Source organism: Echinops telfairi, unplaced genomic scaffold, assembly GCF_000313985.2.
Source record: "Echinops telfairi isolate 266 unplaced genomic scaffold, ASM31398v2 ScPeMD7_70;HRSCAF=299, whole genome shotgun sequence".
Taxonomy (NCBI): Eukaryota; Metazoa; Chordata; class Mammalia; order Afrosoricida; family Tenrecidae; genus Echinops; species Echinops telfairi.
This window is the reverse complement of record NW_022103968.1, coordinates 11,721,104-11,743,986: the sequence shown is the minus strand read 5'-3', so window position 1 is coordinate 11,743,986 and position 22,883 is coordinate 11,721,104. Positions and strand designations below refer to the sequence as shown.

Below are 22,883 nucleotides of genomic sequence, written 5' to 3'. Positions count from 1 at the left end.
GTGGTAGCTATTAAACCCTCTACAGGCGTGGCTGTGCACAGGAACCTTTTTATTAGTACGAAAAGAAAAAAGCCAATGGGATTTTCTTTCACGACCAATGCTTTATTATAGCTGTGAAAAGGAAACGATCAAACTATGCTAAGAAATGCACTTTTAAAACACTGGGGGCTACACTCAAAAATACAAATGTTAAATATAAATAAAGTCTAGAAGGTATCCTGAGAAGGAGCTGTAAAAAGTTGGTGGTGGTGGTGGGGGAGATGCCATTATCTTTTCATTGTGTAAACTTTTAGAACCCTCTCTTATTATTCCAGCCGCATCTCCTAAGCAGTAACACCTATGGGCACTCATGCATGAGCGCTCACTTTAGCCAGCTCAGGAGCAAATGGCTTACACTGACCAGGCTTCATTTGTTTTGACTAAGATTCGACTCGGCAGAATTGGCTACTGAACTAAAGGTGCAATTGAGCATTTCAGGAGAGTTGGATGATATGACAGAAAAGGACGCAACATGTTTTAAGTACCTACCCGGCGCCAGTTACAGGTGTTGGTGGCCAACACATTTCCCACACTCCCCAGCTGTGTCTTTTGTGTGTGTGTGTGTGTTTATTTTATTTTGACTTGTTATTGTAATTCTGGGAAGGTTTACAGGAAAAATTGATTTCACATTCAACAATTCATACACATTTTGATTCATGACATTGATTACAATTCCCAGAATGTAACAGCATGCATCTTACTTTCTTCCTGAGCTTACAATTTCTATATATCCTTTTTCCTAATGCTTGCTGCTCTCTGAGTTTTATGTGTGGGCAAACGCTGCCATTTTGGTTTCTTATGGTTGATTATTCTGAGCATTGTGCACTTTCCTGGCATTACTGCTCACCATGTAGTGCTGTCGGTCTCACGGTTGGAAGATGAGCCTGAGTATGAGTTCAGAACCAAGCCTGAAGGGGTTCTATGGTCTGTAGTTTGAGGGTTTCCACAGTCTATAAGACCAGCAATCCTAGCATTAGAAAAAAAAATATTTGGAGATTTGTTTTATATTTTCCCTCAGCTCCTCCAGGACCTCCTATTATGATTCTTTTCAGAGGGGTTAGTACTGGTAGGTGGGCACCATCAAGTTCTCTGGGTGTTAGGGTCATGGAGGCTCAGATTCACATTGTCCTTTGGGTTAACTGGTTTTGGTCTTTGACTTGACTTTGCTTTGTTTTGGACAGGGAGAAACACGTGGTTGCACTGTTGACTGCAAACAAGGTCTTTTTTATTTTTAAATCATTTTATTAGGGGCTCATATAACTCTTATCACAATCCATACACACATCAATTGTGTAAAGCGCATTTGTACATTCATTGCCCTCATCATTCTCAAAACATTTTCTCTCCACTTACCCAGATGTGTCTTTACGGTGTTCTTTAACATCTGGGCTAAACTCCCTGCACCAGCAAAGTCCTACACTGGTTGTGTGTTCCTGAGCAAAATATATCTTTTTAACTTTTAGTGTGCCCCTGTGCCCTCATCTGGGAAATGGAGACAGCAGCAGCACCTACCACGTAGGACTGTTGGGAAGACTGAAGGAGTTAACAATACAAAAACACTTAGCACCATGACTAACACACAGAACATATTCAATGAATTATTTCATTGAGGAAACATTTCCTTACTGCTTAATTTGTGTCTGGTATTTACTCATTTAATCCTCATAACCCTGAACCCCAAACCTAGAAAGTTTCCTCATTTAGAAACAAGTCTACAAAGCTGGCAATGTGTGGGAGTTGCCTACCTCGAGAACCTGTCCTCAAGTTACACATACTGGGCTACTCAGGAGCCCTGGTGGTGGTGTCGTTATACATTGGGTTGCGATGCCCAAAGTCAGCAGTTCAAAACCACCAGCTGCTTCTTGGGAGAAAGACGGGGCTTTCTAGTCCTATAAAGAATTAGTTTCAGGAACCCATGGGGGCAGTTCCACTCTGCCCCCCGGGGCCGCTCTTAGTCAGATCTGAATCCGTGGAAGCTCCGATGGGGAAACCCAAACACCCAGGACAGAGACCACGACAAGAACAAAGAGTTCCTTGCCTGTGAGTTAGTCCCGGGCAGAACTGCTCTCGTGGGAGCTAAGAGGGTGGCACTCTTCCATCACACCAGCGATCAAGAGAGAAATTAAATGTCCTGTCAAAGCATTGAGTCCACTGAAGGCCTGCTTCATGGAAAACGCAGGACGTGGAGCTACATGGACACGAGCTGGGGTTGACTGAGGACAGAGGATTTCATAGCCACGTGCTCTGGAGTGGGGTGGCTGGGTGGGTGGCTGGGGGCAGGGGTGTGGGTGGGGCTACTGTATACCCTGAAGAGTCTGGAACCCAAGGCAGTAGGGAAGGAAAATGCCCTTTTGGGGCTCTGTTGCAGAAGGTGAGACCCTCAGACCCGATCCAGTCTGTGGACAATGCTCATCTTCTCACATAAATTTTACTGAATTGTCTGATAGCACCATTATCCCACGATGTCCATGATGGATAAGCAACAGTCTGGATGTAGAAATGTCTCAGAAAGAAATTATTAAATAACAAAGGCCATATAAGTCAATGTCATAATAGATTTTAAAGGACAGTCACTGTGACAGGGATCTTATTGAAACAGCCAAGCTAACAATGTATCCCACCCCCTGGCTCTAGCCTATGGGACTCCAATGACATCCAACCACCACCTGGAAAATGAGAGTGTGGGAGATTGATTCAAAAGAACAGGTCAAGACTGGAAGGGGAACTTGTGGCTAGCACAGCAAGTTCCACTGCACCTGTCATAAGGAGGGAGCCTAGGCCCCGGTCCCACCCACCGGGTCTCCCCAGCGGCGGAGAGGGGAGCCCAGGGAGCAGGCTCAGGGGCTGGGTATTGTCTGCACTCTAAAGGCAGAAAGCCCTCCCTCGTGGGCGGCTTTTCACTCACACACTGATGTCAAACTCACGATGAACTCGGTCATTCATGGCTGCCTTTTTTGAGCTGCCTCTTCAGGGGGGCAAAAAAGAGTGAACTGAACTGGATTGAATTAGTTCGGTGAAAAATAAAATGTCTCTATTTATCGACGTGTGGCACCAATTTGTGCTATCTTTCTCTTCGGTGGCCGTCTTCCTGTCAGATCAGATACGGCACAATACATCCGACTGCTCGGCTGAGCTGCTGGCAGGTTCTGGAAGGAGGGGGCTTGCAGTCAGGGCTAAAGTACACGGAGACAAGCCCACGCTGAACAACAACAGGTGGACATACACTTACACTTCAGAATGTAAAAGATTTCACTTTAAAGAGCATGAACTAAAGCTTGGGGGTGGCAGAGAAATTGTAAAGTCACTTTTAACTGATAAAAAGATGGCAGCAAGTGTACAATTATGCTTGATCTAATGGAATTATGGGTTGTTATAGTATAGGTAAGAGCTCCCAATCAAATGATTTAGGTTAAAAAAAAAAAGAGGAGTAAACTGACAAAAATGTTCTCACTTAACATTCACTCGGAACCTTTCGGGTAGAAAAGTGTGCATCTTTCTAAACCAATTTTCCAAGCTTTTGTTCTCACGTAAATTCTAACTTTACAAGTTGAAGCTCACAGTCCTCTAAGATTCTATTTCTGGGAACCACTAGAATTTCTTCTACTGCAACATCACTTGCAAGCGGTCTTCCATAAGTTCGTGGACATTTGGAATTGGATGCTAATGGAATTTTGTCTCAAATTTTTGAAGTCCTTTTGTAGTAACACATCCTGAAGTTAGCCTAACTAACGGGTAAAGAAATAAAGATCGCACTTGAAATTGCCCTTACATTTGTGCTACCAACCCATTTTCTATAATAGGCAGGAAAATAAACCAAACTTTACAAAGTGACACAAACGGCCACTCAGGATGGGCCAGCGTTGCATCGCGATCAGCTTTCCTTTCCCTTCGTTCTGCTCTCCTGGAGAAACAGATGCGCATTCTTTGAGAAGATAACCCAGAGTGAAAAAACACAAACCGCCTGTGAACACACCAGAAACACAATAGAAAAAAAAATCTTAAAAGTGAAAAGTGCTTAGCCATGCTAAAATAGAAGACAATGCAAACAAGCTGACGTTCATATAACCACACCTGATGTTCTTTTAAAGGCATTTTAAATATAAATATTATTAGAGCATTATTACATTTCCATAACGTATTCTTTCAAGCTCCATTACTGATAAAATGAGAATGCACAGTCCACATCAGACCAAACTGACCCATTTTATATTTAATTACTTCAAGTTATTTGCCAAATCCTGGCGGTATCTCATCGCTAGCTCTCTCCCACCCCGTGGGGAAAGGGCGAGGTGGGGACAACGCGGAACTTTTCAGATACTGTGCATTTCTTCATTGCACATGGAAAGTGACATAGTTGTATCTTAAATGAGCTGTCAGTTATTTTCTTAATCTTCTTGTCCCATCAGCACAAGTGGGCTCTAGACCCCAGGGCTTCCCTTTGGTGACAAATGCAGTAGGAAGGGAAATATAACAAGGACTGTGACATATTCCGAATATGACCATTCATGAGATGCAAAAGAAGAGAACTGTCTCATTAAAACAAAGGGCCAAGAATGACATTGGCATTGCTTGAACTTCCAGCCTTAGGACCGATACCTTTCTGGACACTTCACATGTTAACTCGCTTAACCCTCAGAACAATCCTTTAAACCAAGCCCCAACTCATTGCCCTCAATTCAACTCCAATTTATCGAAACTATGGGTTAGAGTAACTACCAAATCTGCTGCCATCAAGTTCATTCCAACACAGAGACCCTAAATTACAGGGCAGAACTGGGGGTTTTTTTTGGTTTCCAAGCCTGCATTATCTTTATGCGAGCAGAGAGCCTCATCTTTTTCTTGAGGAGCGGCTGGTGGATTTGAACTGCTGACCTGGCTGTTAGCAGCCCAGGGATTAAGCTACCTGAGCCACAATCCTGTAAATTAAGTAGTATCTGTATCTCCATTTACAGGTGAGGAAACAGGCTCAGAGTTTACCACCTTCAAAGCTCTTGAGCCATGAGCCTAGCTGCTCCCATACATTGGCCCTGGTTGAGAGGTGCTCGGGTAGCTGCAGACAGGGCTAAGAGGAGGCCTAGGTTCAGAGTCCGGAAGACATAGACGAACAACTGGAAGGAAACTGGCTTTTGAAAGAACCGTGCTCATTCCTATCTGTTGGCCCCTTGTGCTCTGCTCTGCTCCTGCCCACTCGTCAGCGGGCTCACTCTGCAGAACCTACCCAGTGCTTCCAGGAATGCCCTGCTGCTGGGTGGCACCTGCAGGAGAGTGGGGCACAGGAAGTAGGGTAGGGGAGACACTCAGCCTACCTCACTCCCACCCTCCCTCTCTGAGGGCGGCAGGGTCAACAGCACCTCCGATACCTACAGCCCCAGCTGCTGCTAGAGCGGTCTTTTCACACCTATGCACAGTGGTCGCCTCCACAGGCTGCGGTCCCTGGTGCTGCTCTAGCCCTACTTGGCATCCTTGACCCTGACCACACATCTGTAAATAGTCTCTTCATTAAGCTTTCTTCAATTACCCCTTCTGAGTGTGTCCCTGGTTTCCTGCTGGGACTAACAGACACAAGACTCCACAAGAAACGCCACAAGCCATTCACATCACTTTAAGTGGCTGAGGACAAAGGTTCATTCTATTTCTCTATTAGAAAGGGAGAAGAATCAAAAATGATGGTTCATGAGTGCTCACATACATTATCAACACTCCCCTTTTCGCTTTAATTTCTGGCTTATGTGCTGGGACTACTCATTTTAAGTGTGTGTGTGGGTGTGTGTGTGTGTTTCTTCTCAAAATACACGTCTCCTACCTTGTAACATTTCTTCTCAAAATACACGGTAATTCACTGCTAGCCACTAGCAGACTTTTCCTGGCACCACTGAACAATTTTCACATTCATAGAACTAGGCTACGTGTGTTCAAAATTATTTTCAACTTAGTGTTATATATTAGACTGACTGCTCTTATGGGTTTGAAAATATCCTAATTGCTTAAAGTGACTGGTTTGAATAACAGCCTATTGCCACCGAGTTGATTTCAGCTCATAGCAAACCTGTAGGGCACAAAACTGCCCAAGAGGGTTTCGGAGGTTGTACTCATGATGGAGAGCAGACTGCCCCATCTTTCTCCTATAAAGTGGCTGGTGGGTTTAAACCACCGACCTTTCAGTTAGCCGCTGAGTGCTTAACCACTGTGCCACCAGGGTTCCAGGGTTAACGGTGGTTAACGGTTAACGGCGTCTCTGATTTACACGTGGTCTTAGTTCACAGTACATTTTCAGAACTAGACTTTGATGGCGCTTCCAAAGGGACAGCCATCTATAAGGTGGGAGACAGGACATCACTGTCAGGCACTTCATTCCTAACACCTGGAACCATCAAAATCCCACCTGTTCAATATCCTCACTTTTTTATATTTCCTCTTATGGAACCTGGTGTTTTGGGCCGATCATCCCAACCCATTTCCTAACCCGCTGCATTTAGTCAGCCCTCCCTCCTAAGCAAACTCATAATCCACTACAATTTGGGCCTTCCACCATTTTAATTTTACTAATCTGTAGTCTCTCACATAATCCCTGCCAAAGTTGTTACTCTCCCACTCACTGTCTCTCATCTGAAGCATATTCCCTACCACAGTAGTTACTGCTGCCTCCCACAACTACTTCTTCTCTTAATCAATAATCTCGATCTCCTTAGTGTCTCAAGGCCATGTGATAACAAAGATTGTGTTTTCTTTTCAAATACCTCTCTTCTGAGCTATCTGGCCATCTAAATTATCCCCATTTTCCCAATTCCTCCCTTTGCTGGACTTCCTCCTCCTCTTTGCTGCCATGAGTGGGAACATTGGATATTTCTTAGGGTTCTGTCTATGGCCTCTTTTCTCTATTCTAGTGCATCTCTACCTTCCTCATGCCGTGACCCTTTCAGACAGCTCCTCATGTGGTGGTCATCCCCAACCATAAAATTATTTTCATGGCTACTTCATCACTGTCATTTTGCTACTGTTATGAATTGGGCAACCCCTGTGAAAGGGTTGTTTGACCCCCAAAGGGGTCGTGACCCACAGGTTGAGAACCGCTGCTCTATTCCATCTGGGTGATCTCTTACTCTCCCACCACTTTCATTTACACCACTATATGGACATGTGACTGCTCAGGCACAATCTTTGTCCTTTATATCCCTTCGTAAATACTGTATATACTCAAGTAGAAGCTGGCCCAAATATCAGCCACAGCACCTACTTTTACCACAAAAACTGCATTAAAAATGTGCTGAAAAACTCGGCATATACACGAGTATATATGGTACTCGTTGAAATTCTGATGCTGGATATCCCCATCTATACTTCAACGTCAACAAGTCTCAAACGAGTCATCTTCTCTTTGCGATGAGCTCAGTCCGATTTTCTGCCTCTGCTAAAAAGAGGGTCCTGGTCACCCTGACTCCAGGCTGCAGCTAGCCGGCCTCATTTACAAGCTTCCAGATCCTCCATGGAGCTGCTTCCTCACACTGCTACCTCAACTATCTCAGAGCCATAAGAGCCCCTCCCGAGACTATTGCCTCTAACAGTCTCTGCCAGCCTGCTTTGTCCATTCGGCCAATGCGTCCCTGCGAAGTACGGTCTTTCCAACTTCTTCCTGGATAACGATGGAAGTTTTTTTAGAACGGTATTCAAAACTAAGTAGATTTGACTCAATTTACCTTTTGAGAGTGACTGCCTACTCCCTAAGGGCCATGCTTTATTTTGTTTTGAGTTTCACTGAAGGAACAGAAATACTAGTGCCCATTTCAAATAGGCTTATGTAATTAAAAGACTAGAAGAGACAAATATTTCATGTGACAAAGCACTATTCAAATTATTGCCTATCTACTTTAACCTCTCTCCCCACTTCTTCCTACTATGAGTCACTTAAAGGCGTAGACCTCATCCATCTCTCTTGTCTTCAGACCTGGCACTGTACCCACGACATGAAGCTGAATTCATGCGTGTTGTTGTGAGGTGCCGCTGAGTCCTCCCAACTCACAGCAACCCTGTGTCCAACAGAATGAAATGCTGCCTGACCTTGGCCCAGTGCCATCTGAGTCCATTATGGCAGCCTCTGTGTAAAGCCATCATGTCCAGCACCATCCTCTCTTTCACTGCCTTTCCATTTTACCAAGCATGGTGTCCTTGTCCAGGGACTGGTCTCTCCTTGTAACATGTCCAAAGTCCACAAGTTGAAGACTTGTCACCTTCTCTTCTAAGGGGCATTTTGTCTGTGTACTGCTTTGGTGGTAGATTTGTTCTTTTGGCAGTCTGCGGTACTTTCAGTATTTTTTCACCAGCACCATAATTCAAATACGCCAATTCTTCTTCAACCTTCCTCCCTTATTGACTGTGTAACTTTCACATGCATATAATGCCATTGAAAATACCAGGGCTCGGGTCAGGTACACTTTAGTCCTCAAAGTGACGTCCTTATTCTACAACACTTTCAAGAGGTCTTGTTCAACAGTTTTATGCAATGCAATGTGTCCTTTGATTTCTTGACTGCTGCTTCCGTGAGCACTGATTATGGTCCCCCAGCAAGGTGAAATTCTTAACAACTTCAATCTTTTCCTGTTTATTATGGTTTTACTGATTAGTCCAGTTGTGAGAATTGCAGTTTTCTTTACATTGAGTTTTGATCCACACTGAAGGTTGCAATCTTTGAACTTCATCAGCACGTGCTTCAAGTTCTCTTCACGTTCAGCAAGCCAGGTTGTGTCATCTGCATATTGGCTTGTTAAAAAGCCTTCACTCCTGATGCCCCATTCTTCCTATCGTCTGGCTTCTTGGATTATTTGCTCAGCATGCGCGTTGAATAAACATGGTGAGAGGACACAACCCTGATACACACCTTTTCTGACTTTCACTCATGTAGCATTCCATTCTCTGTTCACACAATTGCCTCTTGATTCACGGATAGGTTATGTATGAGCACAATGAAGTGTTATGGAATCCCCATTTTTCTCAAAGCCGTCCATAGTTTGTTATGATCCATACAGTCAAATGCCTTTTCCCAGTCAGTAAAACACAAGTAAACACCTTTCTGGTTTTCTCTGCTTTCAGCCAAGATCCATCTGATATCAACAATGATATCCCTTGTTCCACATCCTCTTATGAATCCAGCCTGGATTTTTGGCAGCTCCTTGTCAATGTATTGCTACAAATGCTGCTGAACGATCTTCAGCAAAATTTTACTTACATGTAGTATCAATGATATTGTTCTATAATCTCTATTCCACTGGGTCACCTTTTTTGGGCAAGGGTGTTACGAACAGGAGTCTCTTCCAGTAAGCGGGCCAAGTAGCTGTCTTCCAAATCTCTTGGCATAGGCAGCATCAGCCTGTTGAAACATCTCAACTGGTATTGTCAATTGTGGGATCCTTGTTTTGCATTAATGTCTCAGTGCAGCTTAGACATGTTTGCTCAGAGTCATCGGTAGCATCATGTGCTACCTCTTGAAATGGTTAGAGGTCAACTAGATCTCTTTGGTACAGTGACGCTTTGTATTCCTTCTATCTTCTTGTGCTGCATCCTGCATTGTTCAATATTTTGCCCATAGAACCTTTCAATATTATTACTCGAGGCTTGAGTTTTTTTCTTCAGTTCTTTCAGCTTAAGATATGCTATGTTCTCCATTTTTGGTTTCCTGACTTTAGGTCTTTGCACATTTCATGATAATATTTTACTTTGTCTTCTCAGGCTGCCCTTTGAAATTTTCTGTTTAGCTTGCTGACTTCATCATTTCTTCCATTTGTATTACTCTACGATTAAGAACATGTTTCAGAATCTCTTATTTCATCCACTTTGATCTTTCTTTACTTCTGCAATGCCTTCTTCACATATGATGGTCTTGATGTCATCGCACCGTTCATCAGGTCATCTGTCACTAGTGTTCAAAGGGTCAAATGTATTCTTGAGGTTTTCAAAAACCAGATGGTATACACTCAACGTCATACTTCGGGTCTTGTGGACTTTTAGAACTTACATATGAGCAATTGACGGTCTGCTCCACAGTCAGCCCCCAGCCTTGTTTTAGTTGCCGAGAGTGAGCTTTTTCATGTCTCTTCCCACAGACACTGTCAGTCTGATTTCTGTGTGCTCCATCAAGAGAAGTCTACATGTATAGTGACCATTTGTGTTGTTGAAAGAAGGTATCTGTGACAAAGTGGCTGGTCTTACAAAATTCTACCATGTGATCTCGTTTCCTACCACAAAGGTTTTATTTTCCAGCCAGTTCTCTATTTCTAACGTTATTAATGAATACATTAGTAACCAATGTGTATTAAAAACTGGCCTAATAGGTGACACAGAAAATCACTGGTAGCTCAACCAAGAACATATCAAGTCCCAAAAGAAAGCCAGAAATTTGCAACTATCAATGAAAATATAAGTAATTGTGTTAGTCCTGGTTGACTAGAGAAACAAATTCATAGACAATCATCATGTGCATAAGAAAGAGCTTTACGTAAAAGATCAATTGTATATTAAGAAAACATCCCAGCCCAGTCCAGAGCAAGTCTGATATTAGCCCATATGTCCAATACCAGTCCATAAATTCCTCTTCAGACTCATGCAACACATGCAGTGGAAGATCACAGGCCACTGGATATAAAGTCTTGTGGATTCAGTGGTGGTGGAAGCATCTCAGCACTGCCGTGGACTCCACATGGCTCCTCCAGCTCCAGGACTCTGGCTCCATCAGTTCCATGTGGCTTGTCAGCAGGAAGAGGAAGCAGAGAGTGAATGTGTCCCACCTCCTGGGAGGAAGACAGGAGTTCCCAGAATCCTCAGATTAAGGCCATGTCCACCTGGGGACTATGACCTGATTGACAGGCTAGACTCCACCCCTTTGCTCAAGTTGACAGATTATGTAACTGCCACAGTAACTGCACATTTTTATTGATTATGTAAAGATACTCCTCTCTGGATAACAAGCGATGGGTGGTGGTTGTTAGATGCCATCAAGTCGGTTCTGATCCATGGGGACCCTCAGCACAACAGAAGGAAACTAGGCTGGTCTGCGCCACTCTCACAATCATTCTTATGGCTGAGCCCGTTGTTGCAGCCACTGCGTTAATGCATCTTGTTGAGGGCTTTCCTCTTTTTTGTAGCCCTCTACTTTACCAAATTATGGCTAACATTGTGAAAAACAGAGATATCCTGCACTACCTGTACATAGACCAAGAGGCAGTTGCTAGAACAGAACAAGGGGGTGCTGCATGGCTGAAAATCAGCTTCCGTATGTGTCAGGGCTGGATTCTTTTGCCACACTTACTCAATCTGTATGCTGAGCAGACAATCTGAGGACCTGAAGTAGGTAAAGAATGCAGCATCAGGACTGAAGGCAGGCTCAGTAACAGCCTGTGATCTGCAAATGGCACAACCTTACTTGGTGAAAACAAACAGGACTCGAGGTGCACTGATGAAAATCAAAGACAACAACCTTCAAAGACTACCAGATTACACTTCAACGTCAAGAAAAAAAAAACCCTAAGCACTGTACCAAGAGGCAAGCCTCATACTAAGTGGAAGCAGCAGTCGAGGCAGTGGACAATGCATGGCAGTGGGTCAATCTGCTGCAGAGTCGCTCTTTAAAGTACGGAGAGGCAAATACGACACACTTTGAGAACGAAGGTATGACTAGCCTAAGCCATGTGAGGGCTTTCAATCATCTTTCATGCACGTGAAAGCTAGACAGTAGAAAGGGAACAACTGAAGGACCGATGCTGATGGCCACCAGGGATGTGAGGGGAAGGGAGGGAAAAGGTGGTAACAGGCTAGATGACAGGTAAGTGTTAACTTGGGTGAAGGGGTAGATGAGCAGAAAATGAGATTAAGGAAGAACTGATGCGCATGAATCACGGTGTTGGTAAATACAGTATTGAATATACCGTGGATTGCCAGAAAAACTCTACCTTGGAAGAAGTACAAAGAGAATGCTCCTGAGACAAAAGAATGGACCAACTCCCAGAGAAAGATGGGGTGCTTGACAAAGCAGAGGGCCAACAAAAAAAAAAAGAGGGACCCCTTCAGTGAGATGGGCTGACCCACTGCTGCTAACAACGGGGTCAGAGGTAGCAATGCTTGGGAGGACGGCGCAGGGCTGAGCTGTGTTTCGTTCTGTGGTACAAAGGGTGACTGTGAGTTGGAACAGATTCACTGTCACCTAAATAGCAACGGCAAGTCATCAAACTGGTGCCATTCTAATCAAATCAACTTACTAACAAGTTCTGGTTGAACAATTCAACTCCCGGTACACCTACCAGTTTATGTTTTTGGCCACAATACAGTTAAATTTGAAGTTATTTTAATAAATCCTGAAAATCTATTCATCCCCTAGAGATGACATGTCTGTTTATTTTTATGATTCTCTTTCCAAACGCCTTATAAAATGAAGGGGGATTCTATTATCAACAAAGCCTGTTTAACAATTTTCAATTAGGTTTATCACACATACAAATCGGGCTTCAAGAGGGAAGGTGAAACTCAGTATTGGTTTTGGTTTTTTTTTTTACCCTTCCCTTTCCTTTTAGAAAATATAGATTAGAATACTATATTACCTCTCCTGGGATGGGGCATGTACACAAAACACCTGGATGACAAAACAGGACCTAATACATAAGTGTCTATAGGGATTAACAGTAATTTACTTATTAATAATCTCACGGGATCTATTTTATGAGATCTCCCAGGCAAGACAATTAAAAATTGTGGTCAGAGATGCCAAAGATCATGGACAGCACATTCAGACCTTGATGCTTTTCCATCATGAATATGATTAAATAGATTGCTGAAGAAAAGTCTTGAAATCTGAAAATTTATCTCTAAAATGGAGGAATCTTTCATCAAGAATATACTACTCAGTCAAGTTTACTCACCATTTTCCTTGCTATATCAAAGCTAAGTTGGTCAAGCAAAGAATTCACAAGTTTCCAAGCACTGTCCTGTGGATTTACACACCTCTGGACCCCTTTAAAACTAAGCTTCCTCAATTTTATCCTCTATAGTAACCCTAATAAGTAGGGAAAAGAAATCCAGCTACAAGCATTTACGTCTTTGCCATTTCACGTTTAACTCATTCTATAATACAATCATGAGTAGATTCTGACTTACAGCAACTACACAGGTCAGGGTAGAACTGTCCTCTGTAGGGTTGTCTGGACATAAAAATAATGTTTTCCTGTGAGGTCTTTAGGAAAGTCGGCGCTGGGAAGGTGGCTTGGGTTTGGCCTGTTCAGAGTGGACCCTGGTCTGCTGGCTGTGGCCCACGCACCACGCTGGAAAGTATACCCGTGAGCCCTCCTTGGACAGTAAAGGCGTTTGTAGCAGGGTGACGAGAACTTTTCTGAAAAAGAGCACACTATTTTTGAGTGAAAATTCACCCTCTGTCCTCTCCACAAAGTAGATGGATATAATAAAAACCCTAATGCAAACTGTACATTATATATCTGTTGGCATTTTCTGAGTGGTTCATTAGTATAATACATATATACTATTTAAGAAAAATTTAAATACAAGTAACCCACTGAGTTAAAGAGTTACCTGTAAATTTCTGAAACTACAATAATGTTCTCGTTCTGCAGTAGTTACTTAGTCTTGGAAATTCATAGGGGCAATTCTACCCTGTCCTATAGAGTTGGCTAGGAGTTGGCATCAACTCTATGGCAATGAATGTTTTATGCAAATAAGGTGCTAGTGCCAACCGAAGGGACTGGACAGCTTGCTAATAATGAAAATAAGGTACACAACACCCTTGTGGGGGTGAGATCAAGGTAAATCACTTTTCTGAACCCTCTAACAAGGGGATTGGTCATCTAGTATGAAGGGCAAGCGCTGCCCACGGGAAACTCTTTACAGCACTCCCGAGCCCCCTCGGGGTGCCCCCAGGCGCTTGCTCATGGCGCTAGGCATGCCAACCTATGGAACTAAAGAGCTGAGTGTCTTCAGACTGAAGCCTCCTCCCGAAGGGGCTCGGCTTTCTAGCTCGTGCAGAGAAGCCGATGCCCTCCATGCAAACCAAAGCCCGAAGACAGCACCTTCCACAGACACAGCATGTGATCTGGGTTGGGAGAGAAGCGCCCTATGCCTCTCCGGAGGTGTGTCTTCTTTCCACAGAGGGGTTCGGAAATCGTCTAAAGAGTATTCCGTGAGCAGCACTTGTCCATCGTACTAGGACGGTTTGAACTGCCTACCTCAATGAGCGAACGTGATGTGGTTACCACACTTTACTGAAAGCCTACCAGTGCCAGTACAGATACGCTCGTTTCTGACCACAGACCTTTGCAGCACATCTTTCTGGACCCATCACCGACTTCCTACGTGACATAGCAACCGCTTGCTCTCCAGGAGTACTGCTCACGTCATCCAAGAGTTCTGTTGAGCATGACACCTTGAGAGAGAGACTGGACCCAACTGTGAGGTTTACTGTTTTCCGTCAACATGCGCCCTCTGTTGCCGAGTGAAAACGATGAGCACGCGCATTCTAACGTCAAGTCAAGACTGAACAAAGGAACAGAAGGTTGAGAATACATTAGTACTTTGAAGAGGTTTGATTAATGAACATCCAAGAACTAAAATGTGAGAGCATTCTGAAGATACTACATCATATGCCTAATACAACCCCGTCACCTGCCGTGCATTCCAGGGTGCAGTCTCCCCCACAGTACCAACGCCAGCCCCGCCATGTGACAGCTAGAGAAACTGACCGAGGCTTGGAATGGGTAAGTAAGGGCATTCAGCCATGCCACAAGCGTTTCTCCAGAAGGTTCTGGTCTGAGTGCATGTACATTTTCAGGCGACACTGTGAAGTCATTGGCTAGAAGAGTAAAATCAAATACACTGTGTGAACCTGATACTAAACTGTGTCCCAGAGAATTCTCATCTTCTCTTGTACTTGGGACACTGAAGTCTTGGAGGACAAAAAAATTTAACTGAAACAAGTTGCACACCTCTAGTGAACAAAATAGGTGATTAACTGGGATACCCCCATCGCCACACCAGGCTCCACAACAAAGCTTCATTAGGCTTAACGTGGGGCTGCGGCAAGGCATGTACTAATTGGCTGCTCAGTTGCCTCATGTAGCGCACACACGAACCCAGGAGCCTATCAGGCGAGGACCAGCAGGCAGAGAAGAGCGGGCCGGGAGGAGCAATCTAGCAAGATGACCGTGCTGTACAAATGAGCTTCCGGATATAACAGTAGAGTCGATCACTAGTTACAAGACAGTCCTTCAAAATGCATCTGGTTTTCACTGGCTTCCCGGCTGTGTATCTATCTACTTACTGTACCGCCACTTACGGAGTCACATCCGACACGCTCAAAGGCTTGCTCCCTTTCCAAGAGACTAAACTGCTTTCTCTCTCTCCTTTACCATCTGTTCCATGGCACGTTCTTTGTACTGGCAGCCTGACTTAGGATGGGGGCGCGGCTCTGTTGAGGACTCCACCAGTCCAAGTCCAGCACCTTTGTGGTTGCCATGATGGTCTTTCATCATCGGTTTCTCTATAAAGCCCATCTTTGTCTGTCTTTGGGGGTTGGAAGTATTGCACATAAACTCAACTGCCATCAAGCCCACCCTGACTCCCAGTGACCCTAGAAAGCAGGGAGAACTGTCCCTGTGTGTTTCTGCCAGGGAGCTGGCTGGTGGCTTTGAACGGCTGATCTTTTGGATTGTAGTCCCACATGTAACCACTATGCTACAAGGACTTCTGGACTTACAAATTAATTTTAATACATACATCTTAAAAAATAGGCAAATCAACGAGATGAAAAAAGGGAGGAGGGGGGCTCCTTCTACATCTGATCACCATGGTTCATTCTGCTCTGATCACAAGTCTTTTCTTACATACCCCTCTTCTTCACTACTATGGCCAGAACTTGCCTTCCATGTCTAGAATCATCCCCCCAGTCCCCTGATTCCCATTCCAGAAGAGTTTGAGAGACATGTCTACTCAAGCAATCATGGCTATTAAGACATTAAGAATCAGAATCAACTTGATGAGGATGTTTTGTTTTATTTTGTTTTGGGTTATTGGGGGGGGGGACACATCTGGAAAACATAAGTCTTCTCAACAATAATGACCAACCAGTTAGGAAAGAAACAGGCAGTCCCACCCTCAAAAAGGAAACTCATCAGGATAAGTATTAGGTGAAGCCAAAATCATTCCAGCAAGAGCTATGGAAGTGAAGGCACTTGAGATGGATAAAAGCCGGTACATGTTACCGAAATCTGCACTCAAAGCAGCCAGAGCCGCGCTTCAGTGCTCAAAAATACATGCTTTCAAGAACTGCTACTGTTTTGGGTACTTAAATTAATCTCATACAGTTCAACGCAGTTTGATTCCTGATCTCTCATTTAAAAAATGAAAATAAACAAGATAGCACCTAGTACTTTAAAACTCAACGCTCTCCATCAATACCAAAACCCTGTTGATGTTTCTTTCTATGTATTTTGTTGTTGTGCTGAGAACATTCACAGCGAAACACACCCCGGTTCACCAGTCTGCCCCCATCCAACGCTGCTGTGACACTGACTGCATTCACTCCTGTGGCACGGTCCTCCTCACCCTCCTACCTCGAGTCGCTGCCCCCACCAGCGACACACAGCACCGCCCCCGAAAGTCCATCTCTCGCTTTCTTTTAATCCCATATAACTTTAAAATATACATATATATATGCATGTATGTGTGTGTGTGTGTATGTGTATATAATTAGTTTGCTTCCTATCTAATCTTCCAAGTTGCTGCCTTCAATCTGACCGCGTCTCGTTGTAGGAGAGCAAAGGGCTGAAGGCAGACATTTTTCACTAGTCAAACTTAACTATGGTTTGCATTCAGAGAACGTCAAGGGTGTGTGCTGGTTTATGTGTCAGAGATGATCTCAAGGTCACCTTCAGGGCTTTATCCGTCCTCCGTGACTTTCAGTACGTCTGGAGTCCTTGGGAATCGGAACTTCTGTTCTACATGGCCCCTCACACTACCCCCACCCCGCCCTTTCTATCATCTGATTCAAAGACCTCCAGACCTGCACTGCCATTATGCTCCATGAAATGCTGTTTATAAAATGCTGTGCTCCATCAGATTAGAACACTGATGGAAGAGACGGGACCTTGGAGCTCCTTGTTCCAGCTCTTCTTTGAGGGCCCTGCTCCCAACCAACAGAATGGACATGTGCTCTTCTACTCAGAAATATGAGGGGCTGCAAAATACTCTCGGGGGGGAACAAAGGAATTGAAAACAAGTGAATTTGCTCCAGAAATGCGATGAAGCCCCCACACAGTTCTCAGAGATGACCCCTTCTTTCCCATCCCCACTGCCAAGTGACTTCCATCGGCTCTTGCCTCAACAACTTGAACTAGTTGTCTTGCCTCGGCCGTCTCCTCACCCTTGCTCCCAACAGCTCTTCCAGGCGAACCGTGAGCTGTCTGTCTGTTGAAAACGTGAATGTGATCAGATCACAACCCAATTTAAAAACCTTCCACGGTTCCTCAATGCCTGCATACTGTCCAGCCCTTAGCCTCAACTTCAAACCCTTCACACAGCCCATTCCTGCACCTGCTTGTTCTGGGGAGCTGTTTTCAGGAAGCAGGCTTTATGTTTTCATCATTTCTGATTTTCTGGGAGAGGCATACCTCAGAGATATTGAAGATTCAGTCCAGACCACTGCCAAAAGGTGAATGTTTCAATAAAGCAAGACATACCCATTTTGGGGTTTCCTAGTATAGATAAAACTTATATTTATACTAATGACTGCATAATAGTGTAAAGATAATTTTTTATATACTAGGAAAGCCCAAATTTTTGTATGACTTGCATTATTGCAATATTCACCTTATTTTGGTAGCCTATTAAAAGGTGAGTGGTAACAGAGTGGGTTAAGTGTTAGACTGCTAACCATGAGGCCGGTGGTTCAGAGCTACTATCTGCTCTACAGAAGGAAAAAAAAAATTCTACTTCTGTAAAGATTTGCAGTCTCTCAAAACCCATCCCTACTCTGTCCTATAGGTTCACTATGAGTCAGAATCTACTAAATGGCACCGGGTTGGTTGGCTTTTGGTGGTATACTAAGGAATATGCTAAGTAGCCTAAGGAGTCCTCATGGTGCTGTAGGTTAGGTGTTAGGCTCTACCATAAGGTCGGTGGTTCAAACCCACCTGCTCTGGGGACAATGCTACTTTGTCATACAGAGGGGCCCTAATGAGTCAGAATCAGCACACGGACAGTGAAGGTGAGGGCGGAATTAAGATTGCAACAGCATTACACAGAAATCTGAAATATTGCCGAGAATCACCAAAATATGAGGGGCAGGAAGCGAGCACAGGCTATTGCAGGAAAAATGGTGCCCACAGACTTGCTCAATGCAGGGTTGCCACAGGGCTTCTATTTGGGAAAACTGCAATTATCTACAACGTGTGCTACAGCGAAGTGATAGTTACACCATTTCTGCCTGTGTACTGTAGACATTCAGAAAACCAATCAAACTATCCCTGAGGATGCGCCCGGGAATTTGGAGCAGACCATCTTCTCCATGCCCCGTGGAGAAGGAGGTGCCGTCTACAGCTGGGCCACAGTCACAACTTCACCCTCCTCATATGACCCATGCTTGCAGAAGGCTGGAGTGCTCTGGACCCCAATGCAAGACTTTCCTCCCAACAATTTTAAATTTGCACAGGGTATAATTGGTCCTGATGTCTAGCAGAGGGTCCGACTTTTGGGAAGGGTAGGAGCGTGGTTGAAGGAAACTGACAGGTTAGGTCAATGCCAAACCTGTGTCCTGGCAAGTCGCCTCTGCGCCCAGAGGCTGACGACAGTTTTAAGGCGGGGAAAGAACGCTGATTCGGCACCAACTTGATGGCAGTTGAGTTTTTGTGGAAGGAGAGCAAGGCTAATTTGGGCTAAGCAAGAGTGGTCTCCAGTGGCAAGTACACGTTGAAGCCAATGGTCTAAAATCGTAGAACTTAGCAGGTTTCCAATGTTATTTTTCTCAACATAGCCACGGTGCACAAATGGCAATTAATTAACAAAGATGATCTATCTATACGGAACAAGCTCCCCGTTCCTCCTGGTTTTACAAAGAAAGAATTCTCCCAAAACCCACCTCCATGATTAAACTGAACCACCTGGATTCTGCTTTGCAAAGAAACCAGTGCCCTGGGGTCACTGCAATGCAATCTTAATGCTTTCCTCTCCGAAGCCTCAAGAGGACTTCCCTACTTCATCTTGTATTTGATCATATCGTAACAACCTGTTCTCTTTAACTATTGGACTCGCTATGTGTTACCCTGTGTCCAGTGCCTAAGAGCTCGTTAATTACCTAAACTATATCTCCATAGGTCTTGTTAATTACCCGTCTCCTGTCTCAGAGGACCTTGTTAATAACTTGTACAGTCTCTCTAAAGAGGTCCTAACAACACATTAAAATTAAAGATGCTTTTCTTTTAGCACCTGTCAAGTGCTGTAAATTGAGAAATTTTCACATCAGTTTATTAGCCTACAGTAGTTTCTGTGGATTTTTTTCCCCCCAAAAGCTTGTTTTCTTCTCTCTCGCTCTCTCTTACAGAACCTCTAAGTATTTCCATCTCTCCAGCTCCAAATAAGGAAATCAACAAAGTTTGGTCTTTTTTGTTAGAGCCTTTTTTTTTTTTTTTTGGTTTTGTTTTCAATTTCGGTGACTATAAATATCAATTTGCAGTGGTGAGTGAGCAAAAGGATGGCATGGTTGGTATCTGCAAATTAACCCATTGGGAGATGCACCAATTAATGGGAGTTATTATAATGAGTATTAGGATGACAAAGGAAAAAAAAGTTTCGAATACTATCTGGGGAGTTCAGCATAAAAGTTCTCGTTACTGTTAAGAGACTTAATCACATTGCATATTTCATGGTCCCAATCACTGTTTCACTGGATGCAGTCTGTAAATCCCTGGGCACTAATGGATTAATGGCGCTAAAATTCAGTGCAAAAGTTTTTGTTTTCCATCTTATAAATAAGGCTACAAAGTTCCAGCTGGGTGGGGGAGGTGCAGCCTGCCTGAGAATTAATAGGCAGGTGATTTCCACCCTCAGACATTAAACAAATAGGAGCAAAGTTGTAAAACTTTTGCTATTCTGTTAAAATAAACCTTGTTGTTGTCTTTGTTGTTGTTAGCTGCAGTGCAGTCGGTTCTGACTGCCGGTGACCGACCCTATGACAGCTGTAGGTTAACACTGATGAGGCCAAAGACTAAACGCTGGACCTCTAGGGAAATTAAAGTCAGGAAGGAGTAATATAAAAATGAAGGTTTCAAAGCTATGAGCAGGATCTTTAGCATGACTGTTCACGACAACTTTGTCTAAAGCAAAATTGAAGCCCACTTTCTTCTCTTTTATGGACATATTATACAGCCTCATAATAACGGCTACATGCTTCATAGGCCCATGGAGAATTCAGATTTGTGAAAATTTAAAATACATTCAATCTACATTCTAGGTCACCAATTTTTTGGGGGGGTAACTTCTAAGAAAGGTGTAACAACCCAACCACTGACGGGAGCTGACCAGTGAAGGCTGCAAGGGAGGTCACTGTGGAACCAAGAACAAATGGCATGCGGTCCCGTCACATTTGATCGCATCAATCATGGACAGGAGGCTCTGACCTTAGGGACTATTTCAGTGTGACCCTACAAGAAAAAAATATTTGGTCTAAGTTCACCAGCTAAAAAGTTGGGCAGCTCGAGTTCTACAGCAGATTTGGCAAACGAAGTTAACTGCTCTCATATCATCAATAATACCAGCAGTGGTACAACACAGCACTCCATCACCTCCAAGCAACCTACGAGTGTTCATGGAATGCACAATTCCAGTACAGCAGAACGTAAGGAGGAGCAAGTGCTGCCTCTGTGCAAGTCACAAACAGAAGGATATGCGTGGTCTTTTGGTAAAGACACCACCTACTAATTCTTACTCTCTCTAGCTAGTCCTCTCACATCAAACAGTGCTGGGGTTCACCACACAGAGGGCGCTTACATTATTTACAGGTATAAAATAAGAAAATAAAGGGGAAACTTTCAAAACAAGATATATACAAGCAATCTATAGGAAGACAATTTTCATAACGAGGTAGAGTTCTTCAATACTCATCTTTTTCATGGGGTCTAAGTCTCCTTAGGTTGGAGGTTCGTGTTCACTTAGAGGCAATCTTGGACCAAAGGTCTAGTGACCTATTTCTGAAAAACCAGCCATGGAGAACATGACCGAAGGCCTGCCCCTACATAGTCTAGCTGACTTTAATGACATGGATGCAGTAAAGCTTTCAGAATCTTCGTGGGCTGATGTGCCATGCCATCTAGATGAGAGGAAACAGCTGCAAATATCCCTGAATAATTAAAATGTGGAATGTATGAAGTATGATGCTAAGAAAACTGGAAGTCTCAAAGATGAAAAGGAACACATAAAAATTGCTCTCTCAGGAGTGAGCGGGCTGAAATGGGCTGAGAGTGGCCATTTGGGATGGTACAATCATGTGGTTTAATGTGACGAGAATAAAGGGACACATGGACCTCTTTGATGCAATAAATTGAATCAAATTGCCTACATTCATGGAAAGAGATAATGAAGTTCAAAATCATCAGTCAGAACAAGGCCTGTGGAACAGACTATCCAATTGGTCTCAGGCAAATTCAAGTTGAAGCTGAGGAAAATTCCAATGAGAGCCTAAGTATGACTGGGGTACATTGCACCTGAATTCACAGAGCAACTCAATAAATGGCTGCCGTCAATCAAATGGAGGACACCAGGAGACTCAGCAACTGGCTCCCAGATGCCGCACAGGTGAAGCAAACAGGAGAAAGGATGAAGAAAAGAAATGGGCAGAGATTTTAAAAGTTAGCGCAAGAGGATAAAGTGTTATAATGAAACATGCAAAGATGTGCAGTTGGAAAATCAAAAGGGAAGAACACCCTCAGTATCTCTCTGCTGAAAGAAGAGAAGGGAAAAAAATCAGTTGCTGGTAACACACGGAGTTACTGTACCAAAAACATTTGGTCAATGTTCATCCGTTTCAGGAGGGAGCGTATGATCAGAACCAATGGTATGAATGGAAGATGTCCAAGTTGTCTTGAAGCTTTGGTGAAACACAAAGATGCAGGAATTGATGGGGTACCAATTGAGATGTTTCACCAAATGAGTGCAAGAAGAGAGCATGCACATGCCCATGCTAAAACGTGGAAGACAGTCACCTGGCTCACTGACTGGAAGAGAGCCTTGTTTGTACCGCTTCAAAGACTGGTAATCCAACAAAATGTAGAAATTATCCAAAAAAGATCATTAAAATCACACACACGCAAAATTTTTTTGAGGATCATTTTAAAATGGCTGCAGCAGTATTTAGCCAGAAATCGAAGCCAAAGTCCAAGGAGGAGTGAAACAAGACCGATCATTGTTGATATCGCATGAGTCTTGGCTAAAAGCAGAGAATGCCAAAAATAAAAAAATACTCACCTATCTTTTATTGATTCTACAAAGGCATCCAGCAATGTGGGACATAAAAAATTATGGATAACATTTCGAAGAATGGGAAATTCCAGAACACTTAATTGTGCTCACGCAGAACCTGTACACAGACTAAGAGGCAACTATTCAGAAGGAACGAGGGGATACTGTTTTAAAATCAGGACAGGAATGTGTCAAAGTTGTATCCTCTCACTATACTTATTCAATCTGTATGCTGAGTAAAGAGTCCAAAAGGTTGAACTATAAAAATGTAGCATCGGGGTTGAAGGAGGGCTTATTAACAACCTGTGGTGTGGAAATGACACAGGCTTGCTTGCTGAGAGTGAGGAGGACTT

At 43.7% G+C, this 22,883-nt stretch overlaps 1 protein-coding gene across 1 annotated transcript in view; it reads right to left on the bottom strand.

Moving 5' to 3' along the window:
* RAB11FIP2 (RAB11 family interacting protein 2) overlaps positions 1-22,883 on the bottom strand; it is a 46,039-nt gene that overhangs the window by 11,041 nt on the left and 12,115 nt on the right. The window lies entirely within an intron of this gene.